General features: G+C 40.8%; 1 protein-coding gene across 9 annotated transcripts in view; it reads left to right on the forward strand.

Moving 5' to 3' along the window:
* The window catches only part of PSD3 (pleckstrin and Sec7 domain containing 3), a 495,595-nt gene that overhangs the window by 272,049 nt on the left and 205,849 nt on the right, over positions 1-17,697 (forward strand). The window lies entirely within an intron of this gene.

The raw sequence follows: 17,697 nt of genomic DNA on the forward strand, positions 1-17,697 counted from the left end.
AGTTCAGGATAAGATGTGTGTGTTGAGAATGTGATTTTTACAGATTTCTGTTTGATTCTGATTTTCTTTTTAAAAACTTTGTACACATGTATATTTCTTTTGACATCAGTTCCTTTGACTGAATTTGCTAAGAAGGGCAGCACATTTTGAATCATGGTATAATATGGAAATGTATGAGTAGAAAGATAAGTCCTTATGTTTTCTATGACTTTTAAACTACGTAATATATAGAATTGAGTTCTGCCAGATTTAGAGAGACATATATACTCTGAAAAATGAAAAAAGGTGTAAAAATGGTATTACGAGATTCTGAGTTTGACTGGCTTTAATTGCAGCTCATTAAAAAATTATATTATGAAAAAAGCAAGAGGAAATGTATCTTCAGCTTACTATATAAGGAAGGTGTTTTTTAAGTCCTTTCTCTATGGAACAAATGCTGCCATTTCTGAAGCTACAATTCCAAATGGGAATGGGAAGTAAAAGATGGTGGATTGGGACTTGATGTACTCTGTACATCCATGGAAGGCAGATGGTAGACACATGGAAACAGGCCTTTTCTCGTTCCAGTGGTGTTAGCATGGAATGTAACTCTCTTTCTAGGAGAGGCTTTGTGAGGCCTTTATCAAGTTACGCCAGAAATTAAAACTGACAGGTAGAATTTTTATAGTAAGCTTTTAGACTTTTGTGGTAGGCTGTGGTAACATGCATGACTGTGGGTTGATTAGTGGGCAGCTTTGGAGCATGTTTGAGGGAGCTTTCCAAACCAAATGCAGTGAATGTACAGTCCAGTGGCCACCATTCATCTTGGGTAAGCATGTGTGCTTTGATTTACTCTGCCAAGAATTTGCTGGATGATTTGTTGCAGTCGTACAATTGAGATCATGCTTAAAAATCTCAGGGGGAAAAATAAGTGTTATGCTGGTTTTTATTTACTGTGGGAAGTTGACAATGAAATGATGCCAAAAATGACAGTGGCATTTACATGGAAATTGTCAAGTAAAATATTGATTTCCTTTTGTAATAAACCTCAGCCACTCACCAACCCAAGAGGAGGGCTTTCTGTTTCAGTAAGAATCTGGATTGTACTGCAGATTCCAGCAAGAAAAGATTTTCTTCAAACTGTTTGTTTCATTTTACTCTTCTCTCTGACCAGCCCTCTTAATGGCTTTTCCTTCTTTCCTCTCTCCCTCTGCCTCCCTTTCTCTTCCTCTCAGTTTCTTTTTAATTCTGCCTTTGACTTTCTCTTTTGTTTTCTCTTAGTCTCTTCTTATCTTTCTTTCTCTCCTCCCCGCCCACCAAAACACTCTCTCTCTCTCTCTCTCCTGAGATAAATTATTGGGTGGGATATGAATAGGCCTTTGGGGGGCAGTATTACATACATGCCACACAGATAGATACATATGTCCAGATAAACACATACACATTTGGTATCATCTTACAGGTTCTAGATAACTCCTTTCTCTCTTCTGCCACCCCTTTCCCAACTTAAAAATTACAGGCATATACTCCATTCAGTTTAATTTATGAGGTGAGCCGTTTAAAGTTATATGGACGGAACTGATAAATGGTTATTGCTACATATTGACCTTATTACTTTTAAGATTTCTTTGGAAATCTTAAAGTAGCATTTGGATTTTCTTTTTGGACCAGAAGTAACATTCTGACCCATATCTGTTGTTCAGGGTAGTTGCATAGTCAGGAATATTTATTGAAGACCCACTCTGTGTTCAGGTGTGGACTTGGAGAACATATCAGAACCAAATGGGCCCCTGGTCTCAGAGACCACAGACTACTGAAAAAGATGGAGGGTCCTTTCTCCCTTAAATAGACAGTTATTCCATATTAAAATAAAAATATAAGATGAATTCTGCTTGTTGTTAGTAGGAATGATAATAAAAAATAGACCTTAACATACTTAAAGGTATGCACCATGAGGGACTTGTTTCAAACCTATAATTCAGAGACTTGAGTTAATATTTAGCTGTAAATTTGCCTTAGATTACATGAAAAGGATAGATAATGGTATATTGAGCCCTTTTTCACACTTTACAATTTACTGCTATTTCCCTGCTATTTACTCAAATGACCTAAACAGACACACGAGTGTATGAGTCCTTTGTGCAAATAAGAGTTTTCCCCAATAAGTTGCTTAAATGATGATAAGTAACAGATATCTATGGTATAAAATGGAAGAAGTTGGGTACCAAAAGACAACTGGTGATAGAATATTATTTAGGTTCTTTAAACTTGAAATCTGGTTGGGAGGACGTGCTATTTGAGATAAGCCTCCATTTAAAATATTGGTACAGTTTTAGTAGGAGACTGATTTTGATTTAGGTTGATATTCCACTTCAACTCCTATCCCCTTTCTTCTCCATAAACATTAATGCTCTTTCTTCCTTCCTTCTCTCTCTCTCCTTCTTTTCTCTCTCTCTCTCCCTTTCCTTCTGTCTTTCCTTTTTTCTTTCTATCTCTCTCTCCCTCCTGCCTATTTCCTCACCAAATCAAGACCAAACTCTGCCAGACCATCTGATGTGTCCATGGCTCCACTGGGTGTGCCAATCCCAGTGCCTTCAGGCGTCACTGGGGGTGAGGTGGAAGAAAGGGGAAGAGGGAAAATCTGCTTTTAGTTCTGATGACTTAATAGGACATCCCTAAGATTCTAATAAGTAATAAAGCTCTTAGGACTCAAACAGAAGGAGATGAGAATGTGAGATGCGGGCCAGCTCTGGGTTGGAGGATGAAGTTCCTGAGAGACATGATACATGAGGATTATGACTATTGTCTGGGGAACTCTGCTGACGGTTCCAATCTCAGCTCCCCTGTCTGATTAGCTGAGGGGTTATGAGCAAATTCACTTAAACTTTGTCTCCTGATTGCCTCATCTATGAAATGGGAGGCTTTATTAACACCTACCTCATCTAGTTGTTTTAATAAGTTAATATATCCAAAGACTTCACAGTTCTAGTATGTGTTAGCTATTATAACTTTTTAAAGTGAAGTCGCTCAGTCGAGTCCAACTCTTTGCAACCCCATGGACTGTCACCCACCAGGCTCCTCCGTCCATGGGATTTTCCAGGCAAGAGTACCGGAGTGGGTTGCCATTTCCTTCTCCAGAGGGTCTTCCCGACCCAGGGATTGAACCCGGGTATCCCACATTGTAGGTAGACAGTTTCACCCTCTGAGCCACCAGGAAAGTCATTATAACTTTTTAGTATTGTTTTATTCTTTACCTATGTCAAAGTGGACTGGACAAGGACTCCACCCCTTCCTGCGAGCATTTGGACTCAAGGTATCTTAACACTTCCTGGGCAGAGTGGGATTAGTGTCAATAGACAGGACTTCTGTCCCCCATCCTTTTCAGCCTAAACACACCCATCATTTTGTTTTTAGAAGGGACCATCTGTGACTTTGACCTTGAGCATTTTCTCCTATTGTGGTAAGATTTTAATCCTCATCATTTGTGGCTTCTTTGCTATCTAAAGACTTGCTGGTTCCGAAGAAAGGCCATTGAAGTCCTTCACAGAAGGCATTTGTGCAGTGATGCCTGTCTTGACATTGTACAGGCATCTGACAATGAACCTTGGTTAACCCTATATTTTCTGCCCTTTTAACCTTGTTAAGCAACAGTGCCTCATCCATCTTGCTGCATTTTTATATCTTATCTTTGGTTTGGGTCTTTGATGCTGCAAGAGTGCAGGGACTAAGGAGAATTTGGTCTTAAACTGGTCCTGAGATCAGAAGAAACGTTGAAGAAGCAAATTAGTTCTGATCTTCTTTAAAGATCCCAAGAAAATCCTGGGATATTAATGGAGATGTGAATTGTTTGAAGTGACTACAAACCCTGGGAAAGAAGAAATATTGCTGGGTGTCTCCCTACTCTATGTGTTCTCCAGATGGAGAGCTCTGGGTCAGAAGGCTCATGGGTTTATTGGTCAGCTTTTGTAGATTATAGACTGTTATCCTGGGAATGAATCTCTTCCACACAGAAGACTGGAGTAGGTTGCCATTTTCTTCTCCAAGGGATTGTTTCCTTAATTTCTCTTTCTGATCTTTTGTTGTTAGTGTGTAGAAATGCAGCAGATTTCTATGTATTAGTTTTGTATCCTGCAGCTGTACTGAACTCATCGGTGAGCTCTGGTAGTTTTCTTGTGGTGTCTTTAGGTGGCGATGGTGTCTTTTATATGTATAGTGAGGCTTCCGCAACAAAACTAAAGTGTCACTTCATGTCATCTGCAAAGAGTGACAGTTTTGCCTGCTCTTTTCCTATTTGGATTCCTTTTATTTATTTTTCTCTTGTCTAACTGCTATGGCTGGGACTTCCAAAACTATGTTGAATAAAAGTGGTGATAGTGTGCATCTTTTGTCTTTTTCCTGATCTTAGAGGAAATGCTTTCAGCTTTTCACTCGTGTGTATGATGTTAACTGTGAATTTGTCATATATGGTATGACCTTTATTATGTTGAGATATATTTTCACTATGCCCATTTTCTGAAGAGTTTTTATCAGAAATGGACATTAAATTTTATCAGAATCTTTTTCTGCATCTATTGGGATGATCATATGGTTTTTATTCATTAGTTTGTTAATGTGGTATATCACTTTGATTGATTTGCAAATAACTGAAAAATCCTTGTCCAGAAAACTGGACAGCTATATGTAAAAGAATGAAATCAGAACATTCTCTAACGCCATACACAAAAATAAAATGGATTAAAGGCTTAAATGTAAGACTGGATACTGTAAAACTCCTAGAGGAAAACCTGGACGGAACACTCTTTGACATAAATCGTAGCAATATTTTTTTTTGGATCTATCTCCTAAAGTAAAGGAAATAAAAGTAAAAATAAACAAATGAAACCTTTGAACTTAAAAACTTTTGCATAGCAAAACCATTGAGAAAATGAGAAGATAGTCTACTAAATGGGTGAAAATATTTGCAAATGATATGACCAATAGGGGTTGATATTCAACCTTTATAGACAGCTAATACAACTCAATATCAAAAAAACTAACAACCTGATTAGAAAATGGATGGAAGACCTAAATAGCTATATTTCTAAAGTGGATATGCAGATGGCCAATAGACTCATGAAGAGATGCTCAGTATCATAAATCATCAGGGAAATGCAGAGCAAAGCCACAGTGAGCCATCACCTCACACCTGTCAGGATGGCCGTCATCAAAAATGACACAAATAGCAATTTTTGGCAATTATGTGGAGAAAAAGGAAATCTGTACACTGTTGGTGGGAATGTAAATTGGTGCAGCCACTGTGGAAAACAGTCTGGAGGTTTCTCAAAAAATAAAAACTAGAACCATATAACCTAGTACATTCGCTCCTGAGTATACAATCCAAAAAACAGTGATTTGAAAAGATATATGCACATCATTGTTCACAGAAGCATTATTTACAATGGCCAAGATAGGGAAGCAACTTAAGTGTCCATCAGCAGATGACTGGATAAAGAATATCATGGAATACTACTCCGCCATAGAAAGAATGAAATTTTGCCATTTGCAGCAACAGGAATGGACTATAAGTGAATAAAATCAGAGAGACAAATCCAAACACTGTATGATATCACTTACATGTAGAATCTAAAAATAAAAAAAAACAAAGGCCTGAAAAAGCACAAAAGAAGGAGATTCACAGATTCAGGCAACAAACAAATGGTTACTAGTTGGGGGAGGGGGGCCACAGTGTAGGTGGGGGAAGTGGGAGGCACAAACAGTTGGGTTTAAGAAAGACTCAGAAAGTTTTATACAGCACAGGGGATACAGCCAATATTTGGTAATAGCTGTAAATGGAAAGTGACCTCAAAAGTTGTACAAAAATTTTTTTAGAAATTAAAAAAATTGTTACATATTCTATTAAGTCGAATCCCAGCAAATGTTCTTATTCAGATGTGTGTGTTTTCCCTTTCTTTCCCCCAAATCAGAATTTAGATGTGAACCAGATTTTGGAATTTAAAGAAGTTTCTGAAAATGCATATTACCTGTATCTATTACCTAACATATGTAGTCAGCTGAAAACATTGTATGTTTTATTTCGAACATAATTTTTATATTTGGTATTCTTAGGCAGCAGTAACCTGTGAAAATGATGGAGAAATTAGCTAGGAGGGTAACATATAAATAAACAGATCCAAAAGATTGACAACAAAAAAATACATTTTAAATAAAGATTAATATATCTTCTCAAAAGAAAGAAACAATAATTAGGAAATATAAGAATTATGCTATGCAGGCAACCATTAACCTATGGTTAATGGTAACCTATAACCATTAGGTTTTTAATCAATCACAGTTGTATATAGGGGTAAGCAAAAAAACAACAACAACAACAAAAAACCAAAAACAAAACACAACAACCCAGCCATTAAAGATTCAAGCAATTTGTTAAAAACTTGAACTCCGACAAGTGCCTTTTTGCACAAAGTGACAACAAGAGTTGTAAGCTTTTTCTTAAAAAGAGAGCAAAGCTAACTCAGCTTTCAGGGTTCCATTGACCTATCTAATTTGACGCTTTCAACCAGGGAGGAGATTAAAAATTTAACGCTGACAGTTGCTCCTCTTTTCTTTCTACGAAAAGGCTGACCTTAGAAAACATTTCTCCCCCATTTTGCTCTCTCTTCTTTCATCTCTGCTTCCAGTATTATCAAATGAGGACAAGTGTAAGTGGAGAAATCTGGTGAGGGTTTTCAACGTCAGTGTTGTGGTTGTAAAGTACTATGATATGCTGTAGCTTTGCAAATGTTACCATTGGAGGGACCTTGGTAAAATGTATTTTAAAAATCTCCTGTTAATATAACTGCATGTGTCAAGTGTTAGTCGCTCAGTCATGCCCAACTCTTTGCAACCTCATGGACTGTAGCCTGCCATGCTCCTCTGCCAGTGAGATTCTCCCAGGCAAGAATACTGCAGTGGGTTCCCATTTCCTTCTTCAGGGTATCTTCCCAGCACAGGGATCAAACCCGGGACGCCCGCATTGTAAGAGGATCCTTTACTGTCTTAGCCACTGCGTGTGAATCTACAATTATTTCACTAAAACTTCCAGTGAAAAGGAAGTTCCATTTCTCTGCATTCAGCCAGAGATTTAAGCATCATGTAATAATGAGTTTAATGAAGTTTTCATACTCTTTCAGACTTTACTACTCTTTGATTACTCTTCCCAGCAGTGAATATCATGATTGTTAAGCCCAGCTGCAATTGCATAGCAGTGGTAAAAACTGTGGTTTTAAGAAAAAGGCAATGGGAATTATTTTAAAGAGTTGGAAAGCTAGAGAGTCACATGAGTCCATTTAAAAGGGTTATTATTATTACTTTGGGGTCTGTGGAGAATTTTTTGGAAGGAAGTTATAATGGAAATGAGACGGTGAAGAAATGGTTGCAATTGTGTATTTGGGAAGGGACGACGGCTTGGGCGTGGCTGGTGACAGTTAATAACAGAACGATTTCACATTGTTTTGAGATACTAGCTTTTCTGTTGCTAAATTATTTTCCAAATTGCCCCACTGTCCCTTCCTGTATCACCTGGGTTCTAAACTGCTTGAAATGGAAGAGTGCTAAAAAGTGGGAGCACCCTGACTGCTTCTTCCAAGCTAAGGCTTGATCTTGGGGTCGCTCTGCGCCGCTGTGCAGGCCACGTGTGTAACGCGGGTTGGAACGCGGGTGGTGACGCCTTCCTCCCAGAGTGACCGTGAGGACTGGAGAGTGCATCCCAGTGTTGGGGTCCTGGGTTCCACGCCTGCCCTCTTGCTGCTAACGACAAGTGACGGTGCCTCAGTTATGGTTTCTTGGTTTGTAAAATGAGGTATGTGGGCCATTCCCATAATTTTCAGGTTTTCAGTTCAGGCTCCTAAAGCCGACAGTATCTGGTGCCCCCTTGCCGTGTCCCGCTCTCTACCAGGACCAGAACTGCTTCCTCTGTTTTTTCTATTGGGCTCAAACTAACTCATGAGCGATTTCTTTTGCACAAAATATTTTGTGGCAAAGAGTAAGCTGGATAAAAACTATACATGATCTTTATGGATCCTTTCAGTCTAAGTATTAGGAGTGTTCTTAATATCATTTTTTTCTTTGTAAATTCAAATTGCATCTCTCAAGTTTTAACTTTTCTGATGTATTTATTGGTTTAGATAAAGAAGTGTCCAAGAAAATTAACCTCTGTTTTGTCAGTGTCCTCAAAGGATTACTCCTAGAGAATTATGTGAGAGGAAGAAACGGGCCACAGTCTGAAAAAAGTCGGCATTTTTTATAAATGAAAAGCCTGAAGTGAATTCTCAAAAATACTTGATCTGAGTTATATTTGGAGTCTGCAGGTGAAAATAGGAACTGAGGGGTGGTATTTAAGTGTAGCTAAAAAAAGATCATCAACTGTTGCCTGGAGTAGGTGCGCTCTCTTCAAGAGAAGGTCCTGGAGACCTGCTAGCAACAGTCTCTATGGAGGAAACCGCTCGAGTGCTTATCCTGGTAGAAGCAGGCGAGCCTTTCCAGAGAAAAGCTGCCTTCGCGAGCTTTTAAAGAGAGAAGCTTGAAACCTTGAAATGTTTTGGCTTAAAATATGGGATGCAGCTTTGTTCAGTAAAATGCACCAAGCTGAGTTGTGATACAAGGTTCGTGGTGTTTCTGCTCCGCTTTCCCTGTGGAGATCCGGATGCAGGCTGTTGCTTCCGGTCAGGTGCTGGCCTGGGCAGACAGAGCTGCTGCTTCTGGTCTGGTTCCAACCTTGAATGAAGACGGTGACGATGAGAAAGGGAATACTTGGAAATAGCTGAAGGTCTACATGTCATGTTCATGCTTTAGGAAAAAATCTATCAGAAAGAAGTCTGTTAGAACATTCTGACAGAACAGATGCTGCTTAACGAGTACAAACAGATTTTTAACCAAAAAAAAAAGAGAAGGGTTTGAGTAGGAGAGAGGGGAGGTAGTAATCATTATGGGTCCTGTAATGGAATATTAATGATTCCCACATAGAGTTCATTTTAATTTGATCATGAAGAAGTGCTACAGAATTTCATATTCAGATGCATCCACAGAGGTTAGAATGTTCATATGTTTGGAGGGTTTTTAAAGTTCATGATACAGTCCACCAGGGTTGATGCTCCTGTCACTCGGGTATGGCCTGCGGTATTGACGTGAATGTCAGGGGTCACATTGTGGATTTAAACTGTCCCCCTTTGCTTATGATGTGCCAGACGGGAATGGCAATGATGGATTTCTTTTAACAAGGCTGCAAGTCAGTGGCTAATAAAGTATCACAGTGGATAGTCCATCCTCAACGCAGAGACACGGATTTTAATTTAAAGGCATTTGTAGCTGTACAAAAAAAAAAAAAAAAATCACAAAGGAAAAGTTTGACTTGTGGTTGTATTGATGCTTCAAGACCCAAAAGTTGAAAATGCAAAAAATTTAAAATAACTCTGAATGGCCAGAATAAATGGGTGTTGTGGAGTCTGTGTAACACACAAATTTTACTCAGACCCTCATTTGTGGTCTATTTTAATAAAAACCAAAATTGTTACTTTGAAATGTTGGCCTCATTTTCCTCCCTGGCTTTTCCAAGCCAATGGCCATGTGGATGCCTTTTTATAAAAAGCTGCCTGAAAGTAGGGGTCTGGACCTGGGCACCTCCCACTGCTCATCTCCAAGCTAGCTCACCTTTCCTGAAACAAAGTTAAGAAAACAGAAATATTCAGGTTGCTATTTAAATTTTAAATTGAACTTATTTTGAAGAAACAGTTGTTTTCCCAGTTTAGCCAGGAACTAGAAGGATGCCTTGCAGGGAGTGCTATCAGTCAGGTAAATGGACTATACCAGGAGTGACTTGATAATGAGGCGAAGAGAAAGAGGAAACCCCAAAAGCCCTGGGTCTCTGCCTGGAGCAGCTGGAGTTGCTTTGGTGAGGGGCAGGCCCCCGTGGGTAGTCAGCAACTTCTCAGAGTGTGCTGTAGCACGGCGGAGTAATGCATGGGCTGAGTGAGTCATCTGAAACATTACATCATGTTTACTTAGTTTGATTAAGGAGACCAGGAGTGTGAAATGGATTTGGGAAGATTGCCAGCAACTGTTTTATAAAGATTTTGCCATTTGAAAAAACTAACTTCAATCAGAAAATCCATTAATATAGAATAATTCATTTCTCTACCAGAAGACATTCTTGAACTCCATTCTCTGTCAACGTTGGATTTTTATTGTTGCTGTTTTAAAGTTTTGTTTGCTTTAGCTGTTCTAACATTTACCCTTCTCTTCACACTTCCCACAGACAGCAGCGTCATTTTTGTGCCTCAGACACACTGCCCTTTGAGGAAGCCACCACAGATGGTAGTCCCGTCTTCCGGGGCAGGTCATTTCACCACGAGATCCCCTAATGCTAGAAGCATTTATTCCTTGAGAATGCAGCTTGGATAGATTGTTACTCTTCTTTCCCTCTTTTTCTTTCACTTACAGAAACGCAATTCAAAGGTAAATCTCTTATACCCGAAGTATTACCTTGAAGGGTTATCTGTGTTCCAGTTTGTTGGGCATATGTTGTAGACTTGGGCAAATAAGTCATCTTTAAAAAGAGTTGTCTGACTTTGGGTTAGCTATTGCTGGTCACTAGGATGTGACCACCCCCGCCCCCCCAGCCCCTATTCTTCGGCAGAGACTCCTGCCATTATACATAGTGTTGTTCCAGGACAAACTGGATATTCAACAAATATTGGTGGAAGAACTGATTGCAGTTTCATATAAAACCCAAGTGCTATGACTTCTGACCGTGTGAGCACCACGTGACCTACTTGATACGTACAGAATTCTGAATGTGTGTGGATGTGTACATATATCTGTCTGTTTTGGTCTGGTTTTTTTTTTTTTTTTTTTTGAGGGGGGAGATCCATAGTTTTAATCAGATTTTCGGAAGGATCTTTATTTCCCCCCAGTATTGAGAGCTGTAGACCTAGGACTCTCCCAGAGTGGAAACTTGTAGTTTGTTTTAATTAAAATAAAAACAACTTAGGAGAAAGGGTTTCTTTCTTTCCCCTGTGCACTTTGGTCATTCATAGAGGCCCCAATGTGCATCTCTGTGCTGGATTCATGTGTGTAGCCCTTAATAAGACAGACACAGGCCACACCCTCTTGGAGCTCAAAATTTGGTAGAGAAAACAAGTATTGGACCCATGATTATTCAGATAAGGAAATACTTAAAATCACACTACTTGTGTTTAGTTATGGGAGACTAAAAAATGTTGGCCTAAAACTCAACATTCAGAAAACTAAGATCATGGCAACCAGTCCCATTACTTCCTGGCAAATAGATGGGGGAACGATGGAACAGTGACAGATTTTATTTTCTTGGGCTCCAAAATCACTGCAGATGGTGACTGCAGCCATGAAATTAAGACACTTGCTCCTTGGAAGAAAAGCTATGACCAACCTAGACAGCACATTAAAAAGCAGAGACATTACTTTGTCAACAAAGGTCCTTTTAGTCAAAGCTATGGTTTTTGCAGTAGTCATGCATGGATGTAAGAGTTGGACTATAAAGAAAGCTGAACGCTGAAGAATTGATGCTTTTGAACTGTGGTATTGGAGAAGACTCTTAAGAGTCCCTGGGACTGCAAGGAGATCCAACCAGTCCATCCTAAAGGAAATCCGTCCTGAAAATTCATTGGAAGGACTGATGTTGAAGCTGAAACTCCAATACTTTGGCCACCTGATGCGAAGAGCTGACTCATTGGAAAAGACCCTGAGGCTGGGAAAGATTGAAGGCAGGAGGAAAAGGGGACGACAGAGGATGAGATGGTTGGATGGCATCACTGACTTGATAGACATGAGTTTGAACAAGCTCTGGGAGTTGGTAATGGACAGTGAAGTCTGGCATGCTGCAGTCCATGGGGTCACAAAGAGTCAAACATGACTGAGTGACTGAACTGAACTGAATTGATGGAAGACTTACTTAATAAATTTGCCATATATGGCAAAAGTCAGAAGCTGGATCAAGATGAAATCTGATAGGATTCATGAGTTCCTGCTTTGCTAAAGACTATGCTAAATATATTGAGGAAAGCTAGGATGAGTAAGATGTGCATCCAGCTCTGGAGGAATTCTTAATCTAGTCGAGTGGTTCTCAAATCCTGCCACACATTCAGATCACTTGAGACAGGAGAAAAAGTGGGCCGACATATTCTCACTCATGTAGAAACCCTTAAAATGGCATAGACACTTCAGAGAATGATCTTTAACTAAGCATACATTTACCCGATGATCCAGCAGTTCAAGGGAAATGAAAGCACGTCACCAAAATATCCATAGCAGCTTTATTCATAATAGCCCAAAACTGTGAACCACCCAAGTGTCCATCAACCGGGAACGGATAAGCTGTAGTGTAGTGTTACCATGTGTGATTCTCAATAGAAAGGAGTGGAGTGCCTGTATACACAATGCATGAGAAAGCAACCTTACACCAGCACACGCAGTGCACGGTTCTGTCATGGAGTAACTAACCTCCAACCTTACACCAGGGCACGCAGTGCACGGTTCTGTTATGGAGTAACTAACCTCCAACCTTGCACCAGCGCACGCAGTGCACGGTTCTGTTATGGAGTAACTAACCTCCAACCTTACACCAGCGCACGCAGTGCACGGTTCTGTTATGGAGTAACTAACCTCCAACCTTACACCAGCACACGCAGTGCACGGTTCTGTTATGGAGTAACTAACCTCCAACCTTACACCAGCGCACGCAGTGCACGGTTCTGTTATGGAGTAACTAACCTTCAGGGGGAACCGAAATCAGACTGTGGTTACCTCTGGGGATGTGAGGATGGGAAGTACCTGGAGAGGGGCTTGCAGGAACTTCATGAAGTGATGCTAGTATTAAAAAATGTTAGGGAAAATGTCAGAGAGTGATAAATTAAAATTTTGATGTTTCTCCCTTTCCTGGCCTCATCTTTCTCAGAAATTTTTTTCTTTTTTTTTCTTTTATTTTTTAACTTTACAATATTGTATTGGTTTTGCCATATATCAACATGAATCCGCCACAGGTATACATGTGTTCCCCATCCTGAACCCTCCTCCCTCCTCCCTCCCCGTACCATCCCTCTGAGTCATCCCAGTGCACCAGCCCCAAGCATCCAGTATTGTGCATTGAACCTGGACTGGCAACTCGTTTCATATATGATATTATACATGTTTCAATGCCATTCTCCCAAATCATCCCACCCTCTCCCTCTTCCACAGAGTCCACAAGACTGATCTATACATCAGTGTCTCTTTTGCTGTCTCGTACACAGGGTTATTGTTACCATCTTTCTAAATTCCATATATATGCGTTAGTATACTGTATTGGTATTTTTCTTCTGGCTTACTTCACTCTATATAATAGGCTCCAGTTTCATCCACCTCATAAGAACTGATTCAAATGTATTCTTTTTAATGGCTGAGTAATACTCTGTTGTGTATATGTACCACAGCTTTTTATCTGGGAATAGATTATGTGCATTGTAAAAGCTTCTTGGGTGATTCTGATCTGATGTCCACTGAAATTTCAACTGGTAAATAGATAAAGTACAGAAGGAAGCATTTCAGTTTTCTATTTCTGTTGTTAATAAATTTCTACAAATGTAAACAACAAAGCTTGAATGTCTTCACCATTTTAGGTTGGAGGTTTGGGCCGGCCTGTATTCTTCTGGGTTTCACAGGCGCAAAATCAAGTGCAGGCAGGCCCGTGTTGCTTTCCGTAAACTCTGAGGGTGGATCTACTTGTAAGTTTATTCAGGTTGTTGACAGAAATCAGTTCCTCGTGGCTGTAGGACTGAGGTCCCAGTTTCCTTGTTGGCTGTGACCAGAGGGTGGTCACTCCTGGCCTCTGGAGGCCACTCACAGTCCTTGTTGTCCATCTTCAGACCCAGCAACGACGGGTCACGTGCCTCTCACTTTTCGTGTCTCTTGCTGCCCCTTTGGCCCCATAGTCTCTTCTTTTGGCACATCTCCAAAGTGACAGCTCTGCCTTCCTCTTTGCTTTGAAGAACTTGTTTAAATACTGATGCATGAGCCCCACCCACCATCCCCCACCACGCAATCCAAAATAACCTTCCGGTATTACGGTCAGCTAATCAGCAGCCTTAATTCTACCTGCAGAGTTCCATCCCAGTAGCACCTAAGTGAGCGTTTAGCTCAGTATCCAAGAAATGAGACTCTTGGGGCCAGCGTCTTTTGAATTCTGCTCATAGTAGAGAGTTACATGGAAAATGCTGTGGGTTTTCAGAATAAAGAAAAAAGACTTCCAACAGGAGAAAATCCAGGAAGCCTCTTTCGAAGAGGGAGCACTTAGTTGTCATTCAGGGCAGTTCTAATGGATGCTGCAGAGCCAGAATAAAAGAGAGAACCAGAATAAAAGGGAGGGGGTGGTGTAATGGTTTAAGTGCTGGAGTGGAGGCAGGAAGCATGACCACCACCCGTCATGCCCTTAGAGCAGCCTTTATCCCAGAACCTCTGCTGTGTGTTATTGTTTATGCTGAGTCATTCAGGCCACTGTCAGATTAACAGGAGATATTTTTAGATCAAAGTAGAGAAATAGGAGGAATGTCAAAAGGTTACACACTTAATATATACAAATATTTTTAAAAGGCCTGGGGCAATTTTGCAGTATGATTTTTGTATCACCTTCTGTCTGGCTCTCATAAGTAGGATTACATGTGAAAGTCTAAAAAGTTATTTAAGTATTTCTAAATTTTTTAAAACTTCAAGTCTAACGGATGCAAACCAGGGAATGTGCCTTCCTTTGTACGTCAGCAGAGTGGACCTCTGCCAGTGGACTTTGTATTCTGCTTGGGTGGGCAGCGGCATCAGTAACATTACAGCTTCTGTGGAGAGTTGCGGTGGGCCTGTGGCATCTGTCTAAAACTCTGGCCTGTCCACTGATTGTTATAACTACCCACATAAAGGAAAAATCCCGTTTATAAGGATTAACTACTCTATACCACTTATCTTCTTTTTTATTTTTTTACCTATTGGAATACAGTTGTTTTGCAATGTTGTGTTGGCTTCTGCTGTACAACGAGGTGAATCAGCTACATATATCCCTCTGTCGTGGGCCTCCCCCGCCACCCCGATTCCACGCCTCTAGGTCATCATGGAGCGCCAGGCGGAGCTCCCTGTGCGATACAGCAGCTTTCCGTCAGCTGCCTGTCCTGCACCTGGGAGTGTATATATGTTGGTGCTCCTCTCCCAGTTCATCTCTCCGTCCGCTTTCCGCTTTGGGTCCACAAGCCCGTTCTCTACCTTTGAGTCTCTGTTCTGCCCTGCAAACAGGCTGTTAGAAAGGATTGTGTTTTTATTTTGAAAGGAAGGCATGCATCTCTACAGAAAGTCTTAACAATACTTCCTGCCAGCCTTTTAAAAATACAAAGGTTATAACTGCCTGTGGTCATTTTTATTCACCCTTCGAAAGCATGTGTACATCAGGGCTGAAATACCGAAACCAGCAAGCTAGCTGTTTTTTTTTTTTTTTTTTTTGCCAAAACTGGATTCGAGAAATAGAATGCAAATGGGAAGCCCTGGTGACAAAAAGCCAAGCGGTCTTTTCATGGGATTAACAAATTATGCCTTTCTCTGGTGATTCGCGGTTTGCTCTTTAAACTTCTGGGGCCACAATGCCTTCCGGGGTCTTACCAGACCTGTCTTCCCGTCCTTTGCCAGCATTTGCTTCTTTCCTTCTCTTCCCATCTTGGACCCACACCCAAAGTGTTGGTCGTGATGATCAGAGGTCCGCTAGGGGAGGCCCATCCTTTCTGGGAGTCGCTTTGTGTGTCCTGTCTATGCAGTGGAGAGGTGACCGAACGGCGGCTGATGAGCTGTCTGCGCCCGCGCAGGAAGCCCTGCTTCCTTACCGCACTCTATCCGCCACGATCCTGACCCCTGGTGCTCTGATTAAAGCTTTACACTTTCATACTCAAAGATTCCCCGGAACTGCTTCTGATTTCATCATCTTCCATTCATTTTCCGCTTTAGTATGCTTAAGTATATTTTCTGATGGCTCTAAGAGATTGCCACTGCTTCACTGATTTCTTCCTCTTCATATTTCCACAGTACTATTGACTTTGATATATATATATATATATATATATTTATTTATTTTCTCCACCACATCAGTTTCATGTTTTTCTTTAGGAAAAACTCAGTTAAAAACATGTCAGACCAAACCTTTGGAAACTCCCCTACTCAGATTGTTGAGGTTTTTATATTTCCCTTGTTTGTAGTACTGAATTAAAAGCTTAATTTAACGATCCTTCTATTAAGTGGTGTTAGTACTCCTAAAGGTACCCATCTATATTTTTATGAAAAGGCCAAACTCAGATTTATGGTGTTTTTATGTTATTATTAAAAAGTAGAGAATTATTTGGCAATATTTGCATTTGAGGAGAAATTCCCAATCTTAAAAAGTCAATAAAACTTCACATTATTTCCTGTGAGCAGAGGAGGCTAAGAGCTGGCAGTTGAGACTATAACTCTCTGCATATACTAAGATTAACACATAAGCAAATAAAGTGCATATGGTAAGAGCCAGGTATCTATATATTTTAGTCACCAAGTTGTGTCCAACTGTTTGCAACCCCATCGACTGCAGCACACCAGGCTTCCCTGTCCTCCACTATCTCGTGGAGTTTGCTCAAATTCATGTCCACCCCCTTCTCCTTTTGCTTTCAATCTTTCCCAGCATCAGGGTCTTTTCCAATGAGTTGGCTCTTCGTATCAGGTGGCCAAAGTATTGGAGCTTCAGCATCAGCATCAGTCCTTCCAATGACTATTCAGGGTTGATTTCCTTCAGGATGGACTAGTTTGATTCCCTTGCAGTCCAAGGGACTTTCAAGAATGTTCTCCAGCATCACAATTCAAAAGCATCAGTTCTTCAGCGCTCAGCCTTTATTACGGTCCAGCTCTCACATCTGTACCTGACTACTATAGTTTTTAATGTATAGATGGATGCAGAGAGGCAGCTGGCATGTAGGCGTGAGTTAGAGATTTCCTAGCTCTGCCTGCTAAGGGATTCTAGAAGCAGTGACCCCAGTAACCATGACTAGTCTTGCAGCTAAACCTTGGTTTTTAAATACCATTTACCAATAAAAGGACCAGGTCTCTTTGGAGAAGTGTTTGGCTCTCTGTCTGGGGCAGAGAAAATACAAGAGTCACAGAACATCTTGTGGTGCCAGAGAGTGGGTGGCCTGTCAAAAGGGCACTCCAGCCAGCTGGAGGGGCTCTGAGTGGCCAGCCCTGGGCAGTCAGAGCAAGAAGTGATAGTCTCAGATTATGCCCCATAGAGCAAAAGGAATGTCCACCAAATGTATTTAAATGGTGCAGAAGAGGCAGCTTTTGCTTACAGAAGAATTTCAGTTAATGCCTATAACAGCAAAGAGGGAAACTGAATATCATCATTAGGCAAATACCACAGTGATTGTTGCACACGAGGATCATTGATGGATGCTCAAGTTTGCAGGTGAAAGTTTGAGGAGAAACAGGATATTTGCATAGTCTCAAATTGTCTCTCCCAGGTATTTACTACAAAGGGCAAAATAGGAACTCTGCAGTGTCGACACCAGCACACAGCACCTTGACCAAGGGATCAGGGTTAGCCTTGCCAGTGGTGAGACGTGGGTGTCACAAAGCCTGTGACGTGACATACTGAGAGGGACACAGCATCGCGTCTGGCTGTCC

Source organism: Bos indicus x Bos taurus, chromosome 27 (genome assembly GCF_003369695.1).
Source record: "Bos indicus x Bos taurus breed Angus x Brahman F1 hybrid chromosome 27, Bos_hybrid_MaternalHap_v2.0, whole genome shotgun sequence".
Lineage (NCBI taxonomy): Eukaryota > Metazoa > Chordata > Mammalia > Artiodactyla > Bovidae > Bos > Bos indicus x Bos taurus.